General features: G+C 43.9%; 1 long non-coding RNA gene across 4 annotated transcripts in view; it reads right to left on the minus strand.

Annotated features, from left to right (window-relative positions):
- Positions 1–17,033, minus strand: part of LOC307181274 — a 134,295-nt gene that overhangs the window by 90,817 nt on the left and 26,445 nt on the right. For all 4 annotated transcript variants that reach the window (XR_013826303.1, XR_013826304.1, XR_013826305.1 and 1 more), the window contains exon 5: positions 13,426–13,507. This is a non-coding gene — a long non-coding RNA (uncharacterized lncRNA). The remainder of the gene's footprint in view (positions 1–13,425; positions 13,508–17,033) is intronic.

A 17,033-nucleotide genomic window follows, 5' to 3' on the forward strand; every position in this document is an offset into this window, starting at 1 on the left:
GTCTGGACGGGCAAATTTAACTCTCATTTCCCACCAGGAAGAGGAATTAACCAAAGGCTCAGAATGCCGGGCCGGAACCAGATTAGGGCCTGAAGCCATCCTGCGGTGTTGCGGCCAGGTCACAAGAAAGCGAGTTGAAGAAAGGAGCTCAGGGGCACTGTAATTCACAAACCTGCAGAGTTATAAATGACAGCTATCGTCCAAAAATAGACTGAAGTAAGGCTGCCAAGAGGACTTGAAAGCGGGGCAGAATTGCAGGAAACCGATTTCAGGAGGTAGACTGGAATTGCATTGAAAGCATAGGAAAAGAGGCAGAACGTCCACAATGATGCACTTGGCCAAAAAGGGCGTATGCGTTTTTTCCTGAATATATTCAGGAAAAAACGCATACGCCCTTTTTGGCCAACCAAGCAAGCTTGCAAAGGAAATCTGCACTACAATGAAGTCTCACTTCCCCCCGGTCAAAAGGGCCATCTGAAAAAAGTGTAAAATCCAGAAAGGCAGGACAGGCCATGGAGAACTGGGAGCCTTGTTATGCTGATGGGCGGGATGTAAATTGCCAACAGACACTTGGGAGAAGTGTATGGTGTTTCCTGAAACATCTAAAAAACAAAGCAACAGAGCCTAGGGCACTTCCACTTATGGTCCTATAGCTTAGGGAAATTAAAATCAAAAAGACACAGCCACCCCAATGTTTGGAACGGCTCTGTTTACAAGAACCTCGTTTACAGTACAAGTTCAACATCGCAGAAAGTGAAAAATGGATAAAGAAGTTGTGGTATTCACTTACAATGCAGTATCACTCAGCAATGAAATCTATGTCATCAGGCCCGTAGCAGCACAATGAGTGGATTCAGGTATGATGATTCTAACTGAAATAAGTCACACAGAAAAAGAAACATCATAAGATATCAGTAATACACGGAATGGAAACTTGGCTACACAGGAACTGAATTACAGAACAGAACAGGGTCTCAAATTTAGAAAACCAACTTATGCTTGCTTAAGGGGAAAGGTGAGTTGGGGTGCTGCATAAAACCAGAGATTGAAATGAGCACAGATAAAGTTCCTTAAGCCAAATATGGAATAGACAAGAGCTACTCCTTGCTCAACGAAATGGACTCAACACCGCATATTAAACGCCTAAGAATGTACCTGACTAGTAAGTATCTTAAAACCTAGGGATTGCTATGTCTCCGAAAGAGAATCAAGCATGTGTACAGGGGCATAAACGCAGCAGTGATAGGATTGGAGATGTTCGGTGAGCAAATGAAGACCCTTTGAAGTCATATTGCATGGTACCCATTACACGGGTCTCAACTCTCCAGGTTTAAGGTATTCTTCCTTCAGCTAAACCATGCATGTGGAACCCAGAGTATGATCAACCATGTGAACGGGAGACGTGTTCAAATATGTCTCAGTTTTCGTACCCTGGTACTCGGGTGCAACATTCCAGACACTTTACTAACACTCTCCCGACTTGGAGAGTCAGTCCCTTTAACCTCCTGTTTGGCCCAGTTTGCAATTTCTGCGGAAGATGAACAGGAATAGCGAGAACCAATGAGAGGCTAGCTGGAGGTGTCTGGACGGGCAAATTTAACTCTCATTTCCCACCAGGAAGAGGAATTAACCAAAGGCTCAGAATGCCGGGCCGGAACCAGATTAGGGCCTGAAGCCATCCTGCGGTGTTGCGGCCAGGTCACAAGAAAGCGAGTTGAAGAAAGGAGCTCAGGGGCACTGTAATTCACAAACCTGCAGAGTTATAAATGACAGCTATCGTCCAAAAATAGACTGAAGTAAGGCTGCCAAGAGGACTTGAAAGCGGGGCAGAATTGCAGGAAACCGATTTCAGGAGGTAGACTGGAATTGCATTGAAAGCATAGGAAAAGAGGCAGAACGTCCACAATGATGCACTTGGCCAAAAAGGGCGTATGCGTTTTTTCCTGAATATATTCAGGAAAAAACGCATACGCCCTTTTTGGCCAACCAAGCAAGCTTGCAAAGGAAATCTGCACTACAATGAAGTCTCACTTCCCCCCGGTCAAAAGGGCCATCTGAAAAAAGTGTAAAATCCAGAAAGGCAGGACAGGCCATGGAGAACTGGGAGCCTTGTTATGCTGATGGGCGGGATGTAAATTGCCAACAGACACTTGGGAGAAGTGTATGGTGTTTCCTGAAACATCTAAAAAACAAAGCAACAGAGCCTAGGGCACTTCCACTTATGGTCCTATAGCTTAGGGAAATTAAAATCAAAAAGACACAGCCACCCCAATGTTTGGAACGGCTCTGTTTACAAGAACCTCGTTTACAGTACAAGTTCAACATCGCAGAAAGTGAAAAATGGATAAAGAACTTGTGGTACTTATGTACAATGCAGTATCACTCAGCAATGAAATCTGTGTCATCAGGCCCGTAGCAGCACAATGAGTGGATTCAGGTATGATGATTCTAACTGAAATAAGTCACACAGAAAAAGAAACATCATAAGATATCAGTAATACACGGAATGGAAACTTGGCTACACAGGAACTGAATTACAGAACAGAACAGGGTCTCAAATTTCGAAAACCAACTTATGCTTGCTTAAGGGTAAAGGTGAGTTGGGGTGCTGCATAAAACCAGAGATTGAAATGAGCACAGATAAAGTTCCTTAAGCCAAATATGGAATAGACAAGAGCTACTCCTTGCTCAACGAAATGGACTCAACACCGCATATTAAACGCCTAAGAATGTACCTGACTAGTAAGTATCTTAAAACCTATGGATTGCTATGTCTCCGAAAGAGAATCAAGCATGTGTACAGGGGCATAAACGCAGCAGTGATAGGATTGGAGAGGTTTGGTGAGCAAATGAAGACCCTTTGAAGTCATATTGCATGGTACCCATTCCACGGGTTTCAACTACCCAGGTTTTAGGTATTCTTCCTTCAGCTAAAACATGCATGTGGAACCCAGAGTATGATCAACCATGTGATCGGGAGACGTGTTCAAATATGTTTCAGTTTTCCTCCCCTGGTACTCGGGTGCAACATTCCAGACGCTTTGCTAACACTCTCCCCACTTGGAGAGTCAGCGCCTTTAACCTCCTGTTTGGCCCAGTTTGCAATTTCTGCGGAAGATGAACAGGAATAGCGAAAACCAATGAGAGGCTAGCTGGAGGTGTCTGGACGGGCAAATTTAACTCTCATTTCCCACCAGGAAGAGGAAATAACCAAAGGCTCAGCGTGCCGTACCAGAACCAGATTATTGCCTGAAGCCAACCTGCGGTGTTGCGGCCAGGTCACAAGAAAGCGAGTTGAAGAAAGGAGCTCAGGGGCACTGTAATTCACAAACCTGCAGAGTTATAAATGACAGCTATCGTCCAAAAATAGACTGAAGTAAGGCTGCCAAGAGGACTTGAAAGCGGGGCAGAATTGCAGGAAACCGATTTCAGGAGGTAGACTGGAATTGCATTGAAAGCATAGGAAAAGAGGCAGAACGTCCACAATGATGCACTTGGCCAAAAAGGGCGTATGCGTTTTTTCCTGAATATATTCAGGAAAAAACGCATACGCCCTTTTTGGCCAACCAAGCAAGCTTGCAAAGGAAATCTGCACTACAAAGAAGTCTCACTTCCCCCCGGTCAAAAGGGCCATCTGAAAAAAGTGTAAAATCCAGAAAGGCAGGACAGGCCATGGAGAACTGGGAGCCTTGTTATGCTGATGAGCGGGATGTAAATTGCCAACAGACACTTGGGAGAAGTGTATGGTGTTTCCTGAAACATCTAAAAAACAAAGCAAGAGAGCCTAGGGCACTTCCACTTATGGTCCTATAGCTTAGGGAATTTAAAATCAAAAAGACACAGCCACCCCAAAGTTTCGAATGGCTCTGTTTACAAGAACCTCGTTTACAGTACAAGTTCAACATCGCAGAAAGTGAAAAATGGATAAAAAAGTTGTGGTATTTACTTACAAAGCAATATCACTCAGCAATGAAATCTGTGTCATCAGGCCCTTAGCAGCACAATGAGTGGATTCAGGTATGATGATTCTAACTGAAATAAGTCACACAGAAAAAGAAACATCATAAGATATCAGTAATACACGGAATGTAAACTTGGCTACACAGGAACTGAATTACAGAACAGAACAGGGTCTCAAATTTAGAAAACCAACTTATGCTTGCTTAAGGGGAAAGGTGAGTTGGGGTGCTGCATAAAACCAGAGATTGAAATGAGCACAGATAAAGTTCCTTAAGCCAAATATGGAATAGACAAGAGCTACTCCTTGCTCAACGAAATGGACTCAACACCGCATATTAAACGCCTAAGAATGTACCTGACTAGTAAGTATCTTAAAACCTAGGGATTGCTATGTCTCCGAAAGAGAATCAAGCATGTGTACAGGGGCATAAACGCAGCAGTGATAGGATTGGAGATGTTCGGTGAGCAAATGAAGACCCTTTGAAGTCATATTGCATGGTATCCATTACACGGGTCTCAACTCTCCAGGTTTAAGGTATTCTTCCTTCAGCTAAACCATGCATGTGGAACCCAGAGTATGATCAACCATGTGAACGGGAGACGTGTTCAAATATGTCTCAGTTTTCGTACCCTGGTACTCGGGTGCAACATTCCAGACGCTTTACTAACACTCTCCCGACTTGGAGAGTCAGTCCCTTTAACCTCCTGTTTGGCCGAGTTTGCAATTTCTGCGGAAGATGAACAGGAATAGCGAGAACCAATGAGAGGCTAGCTGGAGGTGTCTGGACGGGCAAATTTAACTCTCATTTCCCACCAGGAAGAGGAATTAACCAAAGGCTCAGAATGCCGGGCCGGAACCAGATTAGGGCCTGAAGCCATCCTGCGGTGTTGCGGCCAGCTCAAAAGAAAGCGAGTTGAAGAAAGGAGCTCAGGGGCACTGTAATTCACAAACCTGCAGAGTTATAAATGACAGCTATCGTCCAAAAATAGACTGAAGTAAGGCTGCCAAGAGGACTTGAAAGCGGGGCAGAATTGCAGGAAACCGATTTCAGGAGGTAGACTGGAATTGCATTGAAAGCATAGGAAAAGAGGCAGAACGTCCACAATGATGCACTTGGCCAAAAAGGGCGTATGCGTTTTTTCCTGAATATATTCAGGAAAAAACGCATACGCCCTTTTTGGCCAACCAAGCAAGCTTGCAAAGGAAATCTGCACTACAATGAAGTCTCACTTCCCCCCGGTCAAAAGGGCCATCTGAAAAAAGTGTAAAATCCAGAAAGGCAGGACAGGCCATGGAGAACTGGGAGCCTTGTTATGCTGATGGGCGGGATGTAAATTGCCAACAGACACTTGGGAGAAGTGTATGGTGTTTCCTGAAACATCTAAAAAACAAAGCAACAGAGCCTAGGGCACTTCCACTTATGGTCCTATAGCTTAGGGAAATTAAAATCAAAAAGACACAGCCACCCCAATGTTTGGAACGGCTCTGTTTACAAGAACCTCGTTTACAGTACAAGTTCAACATCGCAGAAAGTGAAAAATGGATAAAGAAGTTGTGGTATTCACTTACAATGCAGTATCACTCAGCAATGAAATCTATGTCATCAGGCCCGTAGCAGCACAATGAGTGGATTCAGGTATGATGATTCTAACTGAAATAAGTCACACAGAAAAAGAAACATCATAAGATATCAGTAATACACGGAATGGAAACTTGGCTACACAGGAACTGAATTACAGAACAGAACAGGGTCTCAAATTTAGAAAACCAACTTATGCTTGCTTAAGGGGAAAGGTGAGTTGGGGTGCTGCATAAAACCAGAGATTGAAATGAGCACAGATAAAGTTCCTTAAGCCAAATATGGAATAGACAAGAGCTACTCCTTGCTCAACGAAATGGACTCAACACCGCATATTAAACGCCTAAGAATGTACCTGACTAGTAAGTATCTTAAAACCTATGGATTGCTATGTCTCCGAAAGAGAATCAAGCATGTGTACAGGGGCATAAACGCAGCAGTGATAGGATTGGAGATGTTCGGTGAGCAAATGAAGACCCTTTGAAGTCATATTGCATGGTACCCATTACACGGGTCTCAACTCTCCAGGTTTAAGGTATTCTTCCTTCAGCTAAACCATGCATGTGGAACCCAGAGTATGATCAACCATGTGAACGGGAGACGTGTTCAAATATGTCTCAGTTTTCGTACCCTGGTACTCGGGTGCAACATTCCAGACACTTTACTAACACTCTCCCGACTTGGAGAGTCAGTCCCTTTAACCTCCTGTTTGGCCCAGTTTGCAATTTCTGCGGAAGATGAACAGGAATAGCGAGAACCAATGAGAGGCTAGCTGGAGGTGTCTGGACGGGCAAATTTAACTCTCATTTCCCACCAGGAAGAGGAATTAACCAAAGGCTCAGAATGCCGGGCCGGAACCAGATTAGGGCCTGAAGCCATCCTGCGGTGTTGCGGCCAGGTCACAAGAAAGCGAGTTGAAGAAAGGAGCTCAGGGGCACTGTAATTCACAAACCTGCAGAGTTATAAATGACAGCTATCGTCCAAAAATAGACTGAAGTAAGGCTGCCAAGAGGACTTGAAAGCGGGGCAGAATTGCAGGAAACCGATTTCAGGAGGTAGACTGGAATTGCATTGAAAGCATAGGAAAAGAGGCAGAACGTCCACAATGATGCACTTGGCCAAAAAGGGCGTATGCGTTTTTTCCTGAATATATTCAGGAAAAAACGCATACGCCCTTTTTGGCCAACCAAGCAAGCTTGCAAAGGAAATCTGCACTACAATGAAGTCTCACTTCCCCCCGGTCAAAAGGGCCATCTGAAAAAAGTGTAAAATCCAGAAAGGCAGGACAGGCCATGGAGAACTGGGAGCCTTGTTATGCTGATGGGCGGGATGTAAATTGCCAACAGACACTTGGGAGAAGTGTATGGTGTTTCCTGAAACATCTAAAAAACAAAGCAACAGAGCCTAGGGCACTTCCACTTATGGTCCTATAGCTTAGGGAAATTAAAATCAAAAAGACACAGCCACCCCAATGTTTGGAACGGCTCTGTTTACAAGAACCTCGTTTACAGTACAAGTTCAACATCGCAGAAAGTGAAAAATGGATAAAGAACTTGTGGTACTTATGTACAATGCAGTATCACTCAGCAATGAAATCTGTGTCATCAGGCCCGTAGCAGCACAATGAGTGGATTCAGGTATGATGATTCTAACTGAAATAAGTCACACAGAAAAAGAAACATCATAAGATATCAGTAATACACGGAATGGAAACTTGGCTACACAGGAACTGAATTACAGAACAGAACAGGGTCTCAAATTTCGAAAACCAACTTATGCTTGCTTAAGGGTAAAGGTGAGTTGGGGTGCTGCATAAAACCAGAGATTGAAATGAGCACAGATAAAGTTCCTTAAGCCAAATATGGAATAGACAAGAGCTACTCCTTGCTCAACGAAATGGACTCAACACCGCATATTAAACGCCTAAGAATGTACCTGACTAGTAAGTATCTTAAAACCTATGGATTGCTATGTCTCCGAAAGAGAATCAAGCATGTGTACAGGGGCATAAACGCAGCAGTGATAGGATTGGAGAGGTTTGGTGAGCAAATGAAGACCCTTTGAAGTCATATTGCATGGTACCCATTCCACGGGTTTCAACTACCCAGGTTTTAGGTATTCTTCCTTCAGCTAAAACATGCATGTGGAACCCAGAGTATGATCAACCATGTGATCGGGAGACGTGTTCAAATATGTTTCAGTTTTCCTCCCCTGGTACTCGGGTGCAACATTCCAGACGCTTTGCTAACACTCTCCCCACTTGGAGAGTCAGCGCCTTTAACCTCCTGTTTGGCCCAGTTTGCAATTTCTGCGGAAGATGAACAGGAATAGCGAAAACCAATGAGAGGCTAGCTGGAGGTGTCTGGACGGGCAAATTTAACTCTCATTTCCCACCAGGAAGAGGAAATAACCAAAGGCTCAGCGTGCCGTACCAGAACCAGATTATTGCCTGAAGCCAACCTGCGGTGTTGCGGCCAGGTCACAAGAAAGCGAGTTGAAGAAAGGAGCTCAGGGGCACTGTAATTCACAAACCTGCAGAGTTATAAATGACAGCTATCGTCCAAAAATAGACTGAAGTAAGGCTGCCAAGAGGACTTGAAAGCGGGGCAGAATTGCAGGAAACCGATTTCAGGAGGTAGACTGGAATTGCATTGAAAGCATAGGAAAAGAGGCAGAACGTCCACAATGATGCACTTGGCCAAAAAGGGCGTATGCGTTTTTTCCTGAATATATTCAGGAAAAAACGCATACGCCCTTTTTGGCCAACCAAGCAAGCTTGCAAAGGAAATCTGCACTACAAAGAAGTCTCACTTCCCCCCGGTCAAAAGGGCCATCTGAAAAAAGTGTAAAATCCAGAAAGGCAGGACAGGCCATGGAGAACTGGGAGCCTTGTTATGCTGATGAGCGGGATGTAAATTGCCAACAGACACTTGGGAGAAGTGTATGGTGTTTCCTGAAACATCTAAAAAACAAAGCAAGAGAGCCTAGGGCACTTCCACTTATGGTCCTATAGCTTAGGGAATTTAAAATCAAAAAGACACAGCCACCCCAAAGTTTCGAATGGCTCTGTTTACAAGAACCTCGTTTACAGTACAAGTTCAACATCGCAGAAAGTGAAAAATGGATAAAAAAGTTGTGGTATTTACTTACAAAGCAATATCACTCAGCAATGAAATCTGTGTCATCAGGCCCTTAGCAGCACAATGAGTGGATTCAGGTATGATGATTCTAACTGAAATAAGTCACACAGAAAAAGAAACATCATAAGATATCAGTAATACACGGAATGTAAACTTGGCTACACAGGAACTGAATTACAGAACAGAACAGGGTCTCAAATTTAGAAAACCAACTTATGCTTGCTTAAGGGGAAAGGTGAGTTGGGGTGCTGCATAAAACCAGAGATTGAAATGAGCACAGATAAAGTTCCTTAAGCCAAATATGGAATAGACAAGAGCTACTCCTTGCTCAACGAAATGGACTCAACACCGCATATTAAACGCCTAAGAATGTACCTGACTAGTAAGTATCTTAAAACCTAGGGATTGCTATGTCTCCGAAAGAGAATCAAGCATGTGTACAGGGGCATAAACGCAGCAGTGATAGGATTGGAGATGTTCGGTGAGCAAATGAAGACCCTTTGAAGTCATATTGCATGGTATCCATTACACGGGTCTCAACTCTCCAGGTTTAAGGTATTCTTCCTTCAGCTAAACCATGCATGTGGAACCCAGAGTATGATCAACCATGTGAACGGGAGACGTGTTCAAATATGTCTCAGTTTTCGTACCCTGGTACTCGGGTGCAACATTTCAGACGCTTTACTAACACTCTCCCGACTTGGAGAGTCAGTCCCTTTAACCTCCTGTTTGGCCGAGTTTGCAATTTCTGCGGAAGATGAACAGGAATAGCGAGAACCAATGAGAGGCTAGCTGGAGGTGTCTGGACGGGCAAATTTAACTCTCATTTCCCACCAGGAAGAGGAATTAACCAAAGGCTCAGAATGCCGGGCCGGAACCAGATTAGGGCCTGAAGCCATCCTCCGGTGTTGCGGCCAGCTCACAAGAAAGCGAGTTGAAGAAAGGAGCTCAGGGGCACTGTAATTCACAAACCTGCAGAGTTATAAATGACAGCTATCGTCCAAAAATAGACTGAAGTAAGGCTGCCAAGAGGACTTGAAAGCGGGGCAGAATTGCAGGAAACCGATTTCAGGAGGTAGACTGGAATTGCATTGAAAGCATAGGAAAAGAGGCAGAACGTCCACAATGATGCACTTGGCCAAAAAGGGCGTATGCGTTTTTTCCTGAATATATTCAGGAAAAAACGCATACGCCCTTTTTGGCCAACCAAGCAAGCTTGCAAAGGAAATCTGCACTACAATGAAGTCTCACTTCCCCCCGGTCAAAAGGGCCATCTGAAAAAAGTGTAAAATCCAGAAAGGCAGGACAGGCCATGGAGAACTGGGAGCCTTGTTATGCTGATGGGCGGGATGTAAATTGCCAACAGACACTTGGGAGAAGTGTATGGTGTTTCCTGAAACATCTAAAAAACAAAGCAACAGAGCCTAGGGCACTTCCACTTATGGTCCTATAGCTTAGGGAAATTAAAATCAAAAAGACACAGCCACCCCAAAGTTTGGAACGGCTCTGTTTACAAGAACCTCGTTTACAGTACAAGTTCAACATCGCAGAAAGTGAAAAATGGATAAAGAAGTTGTGGTATTCACTTACAATGCAGTATCACTCAGCAATGAAATCTATGTCATCAGGCCCTTAGCAGCACAATGAGTGGATTCAGGTATGATGATTCTAACTGAAATAAGTCACACAGAAAAAGAAACATCATAAGATATCAGTAATACACGGAATGGAAACTTGGCTACACAGGAACTGAATTACAGAACAGAACAGGGTCTCAAATTTAGAAAACCAACTTATGCTTGCTTAAGGGGAAAGGTGAGTTGGGGTGCTGCATAAAACCAGAGATTGAAATGAGCACAGATAAAGTTCCTTAAGCCAAATATGGAATAGACAAGAGCTACTCCTTGCTCAACGAAATGGACTCAACACCGCATATTAAACGCCTAAGAATGTACCTGACTAGTAAGTATCTTAAAACCTATGGATTGCTATGTCTCCGAAAGAGAATCAAGCATGTGTACAGGGGCATAAACGCAGCAGTGATAGGATTGGAGAGGTTCGGTGAGCAAATGAAGACCCTTTGAAGTCATATTGCATGGTACCCATTCCACGGGTTTCACCTACCCAGGTTTAAGGTATTCTTCTTTCAGCTAAAACATGCATGTGGAACCTAGAGTATGATCAACCATGTGATCGGGAGACGTGTTCAAATATGTCTCAGTTTTCGTACCCTGGTACTCGGGTGCAACATTCCAGACGCTTTACTAACACTCTCCCCACTTGGAGAGTCAGCGCCTTTAACCTCCTGTTTGGCCCAGTTTGCAATTTCTGCGGAAGATGAACAGGAATAGCGAGAACCAATGAGAGGCTAGCTGCAGGTGTCTGGACGGGCAAATTTAACTCTCATTTCCCACCAGGAAGAGGAATTAACCAAAGGCTCAGCATGCCGGGCCGGAACAAGATTAGGGCCTGAAGCCATCCTGCGGTGTTGCGGCCAGGTCACAAGAAAGCGAGTTGAAGAAAGGAGCTCAGGGGCACTGTAATTCACAAACCTGCAGAGTTATAAATGACAGCTATCGTCCAAAAATAGACTGAAGTAAGGCTGCCAAGAGGACTTGAAAGCGGGGCAGAATTGCAGGAAACCAATTTCAGGAGGTAGACTGGAATTGCATTGAAAGCATAGGAAAAGAGGCAGAACGTCCACAATGATGCACTTGGCCAAAAAGGGCGTATGCGTTTTTTCCTGAATATATTCAGGAAAAAACGCATACGCCCTTTTTGGCCAACCAAGCAAGCTTGCAAAGGAAATCTGCACTGCAATGAAGTCTCACTTCCCCCCGGTCAAAAGGGCCATCTGAAAAAAGTGTAAAATCCAGAAAGGCAGGACAGGCCATGGAGAACTGGGAGCCTTGTTATGCTGAAGGGCGGGATGTAAATTGCCAACAAACACTCGGGAGAAGTGTATGGTGTTTCCTGAAACATCTAAAAAACAAAGCAAGAGAGCCTAGGGCACTTCCACTTATGGTCCTATAGCTTAGGGAAATTAAAATCAAAAAGACACAGCCACCCCAAAGTTTCGAATGGCTCTGTTTACAAGAACCTCGTTTACAGTACAAGTTCAACATCGCAGAAAGTGCAAAATGGATAAAAAAGTTGTGGTATTTACTTACAAAGCAATATCACTCAGCAATGAAATCTGTGTCATCAGGCCCTTAGCAGCACAATGAGTGGATTCAGGTATGATGATTCTAACTGAAATAAGTCACACAGAAAAAGAAACATCATAAGATATCAGTAAAACACGGAATGGAAACTTGGCTACACAGGAACTGAATTACAGAACAGAACAGGGTCTCAAATTTCGAAAACCAACTTATGCTTGCTTAAGGGGAAAGGTGAGTTGGGGTGCTGCATAAAACCAGAGATTGAAATGAGCACAGATAAAGTTCCTTAAGCCAAATATGGAATAGACAAGAGCTACTCCTTGCTCAACGAAATGGACTCAACACCGCATATTAAATGCCTAAGAATGTAGCTGACTAGTAAGTATCTTAAAACCTATGGATTGCTATGTCTCCGAAAGAGAATCAAGCATGTGTACAGGGGCATAAACGCAGCAGTGATAGGATTGGAGAGGTTCGGTGAGCAAATGAAGACCCTTTGAAGTCATATTGCATGGTACCCATTCCACGGGTTTCAACTACCCAGGTTTTAGGTATTCTTCCTTCAGCTAAAACATGCATGTGGAACCCAAGTATGTTCAACCATGTGATCGGGAGACGTGTTCAAATATGTCTCAGTTTTCTTCCCCTGGTACTCGGGTGCAACATTCCAGACGCTTTACTAACACTCTCCCGACTTGGAGAGTCAGTCCCTTTAACCTCCTGTTTGGCCCAGTTTGCAATTTCTGCGGAAGATGAACAGGAATAGCGAGAACCAATGAGAGGCTAGCTGGAGGTGTCTGGACGGGCAAATTTAACTCTCATTTCCCACCAGGAAGAGGAAATAACCAAAGGCTCAGCATGCCGTGCCAGAACCAGATTAGGGCCTGAAGACATCCTGCGGTGTTGCGGCCAGGTCACAAGAAAGCGAGTTGAAGAAAGGAGCTCAGGGGCACTGTAATTCACAAACCTGCAGAGTTATAAATGACAGCTATCGTCCAAAAATAGACTGAAGTAAGGCTGCCAAGAGGACTTGAAAGCGGGGCAGAATTGCAGGAAACCGATTTCAGGAGGTAGACTGGAATTGCACTGAAGGCATAGGAAAAGAGGCAGAACGTCCACAATGATGCACTTGGCCAAAAAGGGCGTATGAGTTTTTTCCTGAATATATTCAGGAAAAAACGCATACGCCCTTTTTGGCCAACCAAGCAAGCTTACAAAGGAAATCTGCACTACAATGAAGTCTCACTTCCCCCCGGTCAAAAGGGCCATCTGAAAAAAGTGTAAAATCCAGAAAGGCAGGACAGGCCATGGAGAACTGGGAGCCTTGTTATGCTGATGGGCGGGATGTAAATTGCAAACAACCACTCGGGAAAAGTGTATGGTGTTTCCTGAAACATCTAAAAAACAAAGCAACAGAGCCTAGGGCACTTCCACTTATGGTCCTATAGCTTAGGGAATTTAAAATCAAAAAGACACAGCCACCCCAAAGTTTGGAACGGCTCTGTTTACAAGAACCTCGTTTACAGTACAAGTTCAACATCGCAGAAAGTGAAAAATGGATAAAGAAGTTGTGGTATTTACTTAAAAAGCAATATCACTCAGCAATGAAATCTGTGTCATCAGGCCCTTAGCAGCACAATGAGTGGATTCAGGTATGATGATTCTAACTGAAATAAGTCACACAGAAAAAGAAACATCATAAGATATCAGTAATACACGGAATGTAAACTTGGCTACACAGGAACTGAATTACAGAACAGAACAGGGTCTCAAATTTCGAAAACCAACTTATGCTTGCTTAAGGGGAAAGGTGAGTTGGGGTGCTGCATAAAACCAGAGATTGAAATGAGCACAGATAAAGTTCCTTAAGCCAAATATGGAATAGACAAGAACTACTCCTTGCTCAACGAAATGGACTCAACACCGCATATTAAACGCCTAAGAATGTACCTGACTAGTAAGTATCTTAAAACCTATGGATTGCTATGTCTCCGAAAGAGAATCAAGCATGTGTACAGGGGCATAAACGCAGCAGTGATAGGATTGGAGAGGTTCGGTGAGCAAATGAAGACCCTTTGAAGTCATATTGCATGGTACCCATTCCACGGGTTTCAACTACCCAGGTTTTAGGTATTCTTCCTTCAGCTAAAACATGCATGTGGAACCCAAGTATGATCAACCATGTGATCGGGAGACGTGTTCAAATATGTCTCAGTTTTCTTCCCCTGGTACTCGGGTGCAACATTCCAGACGCTTTACTAACACTCTCCCGACTTGGAGAGTCAGTCCCTTTAACCTCCTGTTTGGCCCAGTTTGCAATTTCTGCGGAAGATGAACAGGAATAGCGAGAACCAATGAGAGGCTAGCTGGAGGTGTCTGGACGGGCAAATTTAACTCTCATTTCCCACCAGGAAGAGGAAATAACCAAAGGCTCAGCATGCCGTGCCAGAACCAGATTAGGGCCTGAAGACATCCTGCGGTGTTGCGGCCAGGTCACAAGAAAGCGAGTTGAAGAAATGAGCTCAGGGGCACTGTAATTCACAAACCTGCAGAGTTATAAATGACAGCTATCGTCCAAAAATAGACTGAAGTAAGGCTGCCAAGAGGACTTGAAAGCAGGGCAGAATTGCAGGAAACCGATTTCAGGAGGTAGACTGGAATTGCATTGAAAGCATAGGAAAAGAGGCAGAACGTCCACAATGATGCACTTGGCCAAAAAGGGCGTATGCGTTTTTTCCTGAATATATTCAGGAAAAAACGCATACGCCCTTTTTGGCCAACCAAGCAAGCTTGCAAACGAAATCTGCACTACAATGAAGTCTCACTTCCCCCCGGTCAAAAGGGCCATCTGAAAAAAGTGTAAAATCCAGAAAGGCAGGACAGGCCATGGAGAACTGGGAGCCTTGTTATGCTGATGGGCGGGATGTAAATTGCAAACAACCACTCGGGAGAAGTGTATGGTGTTTCCTGAAACATCTAAAAAACAAAGCAACAGAGCCTAGGGCACTTCCACTTATGGTCCTATAGCTTAGGGAAATTAAAATCAAAAAGACACAGCCACCCCAAAGTTAGGATCGGCTCTGTTTACAAGAACCTCGTTTACAGTACAAGTTCAACATCGCAGAAAGTGAAAAATGGATAAAGAAGTTGTGGTATTTACTTACAAAGCAATATCACTCAGCAATGAAATCTGTGTCATCAGGCCCTTAGCAGCACAATGAGTGGATTCAGGTATGATGATTCTAACTGAAATAAGTCACACAGAAAAAGAAACATCATAAGATATCAGTAATACACGGAATGGAAACTTGGCTACACAGGAACTGAATTACAGAACAGAACAGGGTCTCAAATTTAGAAAACCAACTTATGCTTGCTTAAGGGGAAAGGTGAGTTGGGGTGCTGCATAAAACCAGAGATTGAAATGAGCACAGATAAAGTTGCTTAAGCCAAATATGGAATAGACAAGAGCTACTCCTTGCTCAATGAAATGGACTCAACACCTCATATTAAACGCCTAAGAATGTACCTGACTAGTAAGTATCTTAAAACCTATGGATTGCTATGTCTCCGAAAGAGAATCAAGCATGTGTACAGGGGCATAAACGCAGCAGTGATAGGATTGGAGAGGTTCGGTGAGCATATGAAGACCCTTTGAAATCATATTGCATGGTACCCATTACATGGGTCTCAACTCTCCAGGATTTAGGTATTCTTCCTTCAGCTAAAACATGCATGTGGAACCCAGAGTATGATCAACCATGTGAACGGGAGACGTGTTCAAATATATCTCAGTTTTCCTCCCCTGGTACTCGGGTGCAACATTCCAGATGCTTTACTAACACTCTCCCGACTTGGAGAGTCAGTCCCTTTAACCTCCTGTTTGGCCCAGTTTGCAATTTCTGTGGAAGATGAACAGGAATAGCGAGAACCAATGAGAGGCTAGCTGGAGGTGTCTGGACGGGCAAATTTAACTCTCATTTCCCACCAGGAAGAGGAAATAACCAAAGGCTCAGCATGCCGTGCCAGAACCAGATTAGGGCCTGAAGACATCCTGCGGTGTTGCGGCCAGGTCACAAGAAAGCGAGTTGAAGAAAGGAGCTCAGGGGCACTGTAATTCACAAACCTGCAGAGTTATAAATGACAGCTATCGTCCAAAAATAGACTGAAGTAAGGCTGCCCAGAGGACTTGAAAGCGGGGCAGAATTGCAGGAAACCGATTTCAGGAGGTAGACTGGAATTGCACTGAAGGCATAGGAAAAGAGGCAGAACGTCCACAATGATGCACTTGGCCAAAAAGGGCGTATGTGTTTTTTCCTGAATATATTCAGGAAAAAACGCATACGCCCTTTTTGGCCAACCAAGCAAGCTTACAAAGGAAATCTGCACTACAATGAAGTCTCACTTCCCCCCGGTCAAAAGGGCCATCTGAAAAAAGTGTAAAATCCAGAAAGGCAGGACAGGCCATGGAGAACTGGGAGCCTTGTTATGCTGATGGGCGGGATGTAAATTGCAAACAACCACTCGGGAGAAGTGTATGGTGTTTCCTGAAACATCTAAAAAACAAAGCAACAGAGCCTAGGGCACTTCCACTTATGGTCCTATAGCTTAGGGAATTTAAAATCAAAAAGACACAGCCACCCCAAAGTTTGGAATGGCTCTGTTTACAAGAACCTCGTTTACAGTACAAGTTCAACATCGCAGAAAGTGAAAAATGGATAAAGAAGTTGTGGTATTTACTTACAAAGCAATATCACTCAGCAATGAAATCTGTGTCATCAGGCCCTTAGCAGCACAATGAGTGGATTCAGGTATGATGATTCTAACTGAAATAAGTCACACAGAAAAAGAAACATCATAAGATATCAGTAATACACGGAATGTAAACTTGGCTACACAGGAACTGAATTACAGAACAGAACAGGGTCTCAAATTTCGAAAACCAACTTATGCTTGCTTAAGGGGAAAGGTGAGTTGGGGTGCTGCATAAAACCAGAGATTGAAATGAGCACAGATAAAGTTCCTTAAGCCAAATATGGAATAGACAAGAGCTACTCCTTGCTCAACGAAATGGACTCAACACCGCATATTAAACGCCTAAGAATGTACCTGACTAGTAAGTATCTTAAAACCTATGGATTGCTATGTCTCCGAAAGAGAATCAAGCATGTGTACAGGGGCATAAACGC

The sequence above is a fragment of the Stenella coeruleoalba genome, assembly GCF_951394435.1.
Source record: "Stenella coeruleoalba genome assembly, contig: scaffold_104, whole genome shotgun sequence".
Lineage (NCBI taxonomy): Eukaryota > Metazoa > Chordata > Mammalia > Artiodactyla > Delphinidae > Stenella > Stenella coeruleoalba.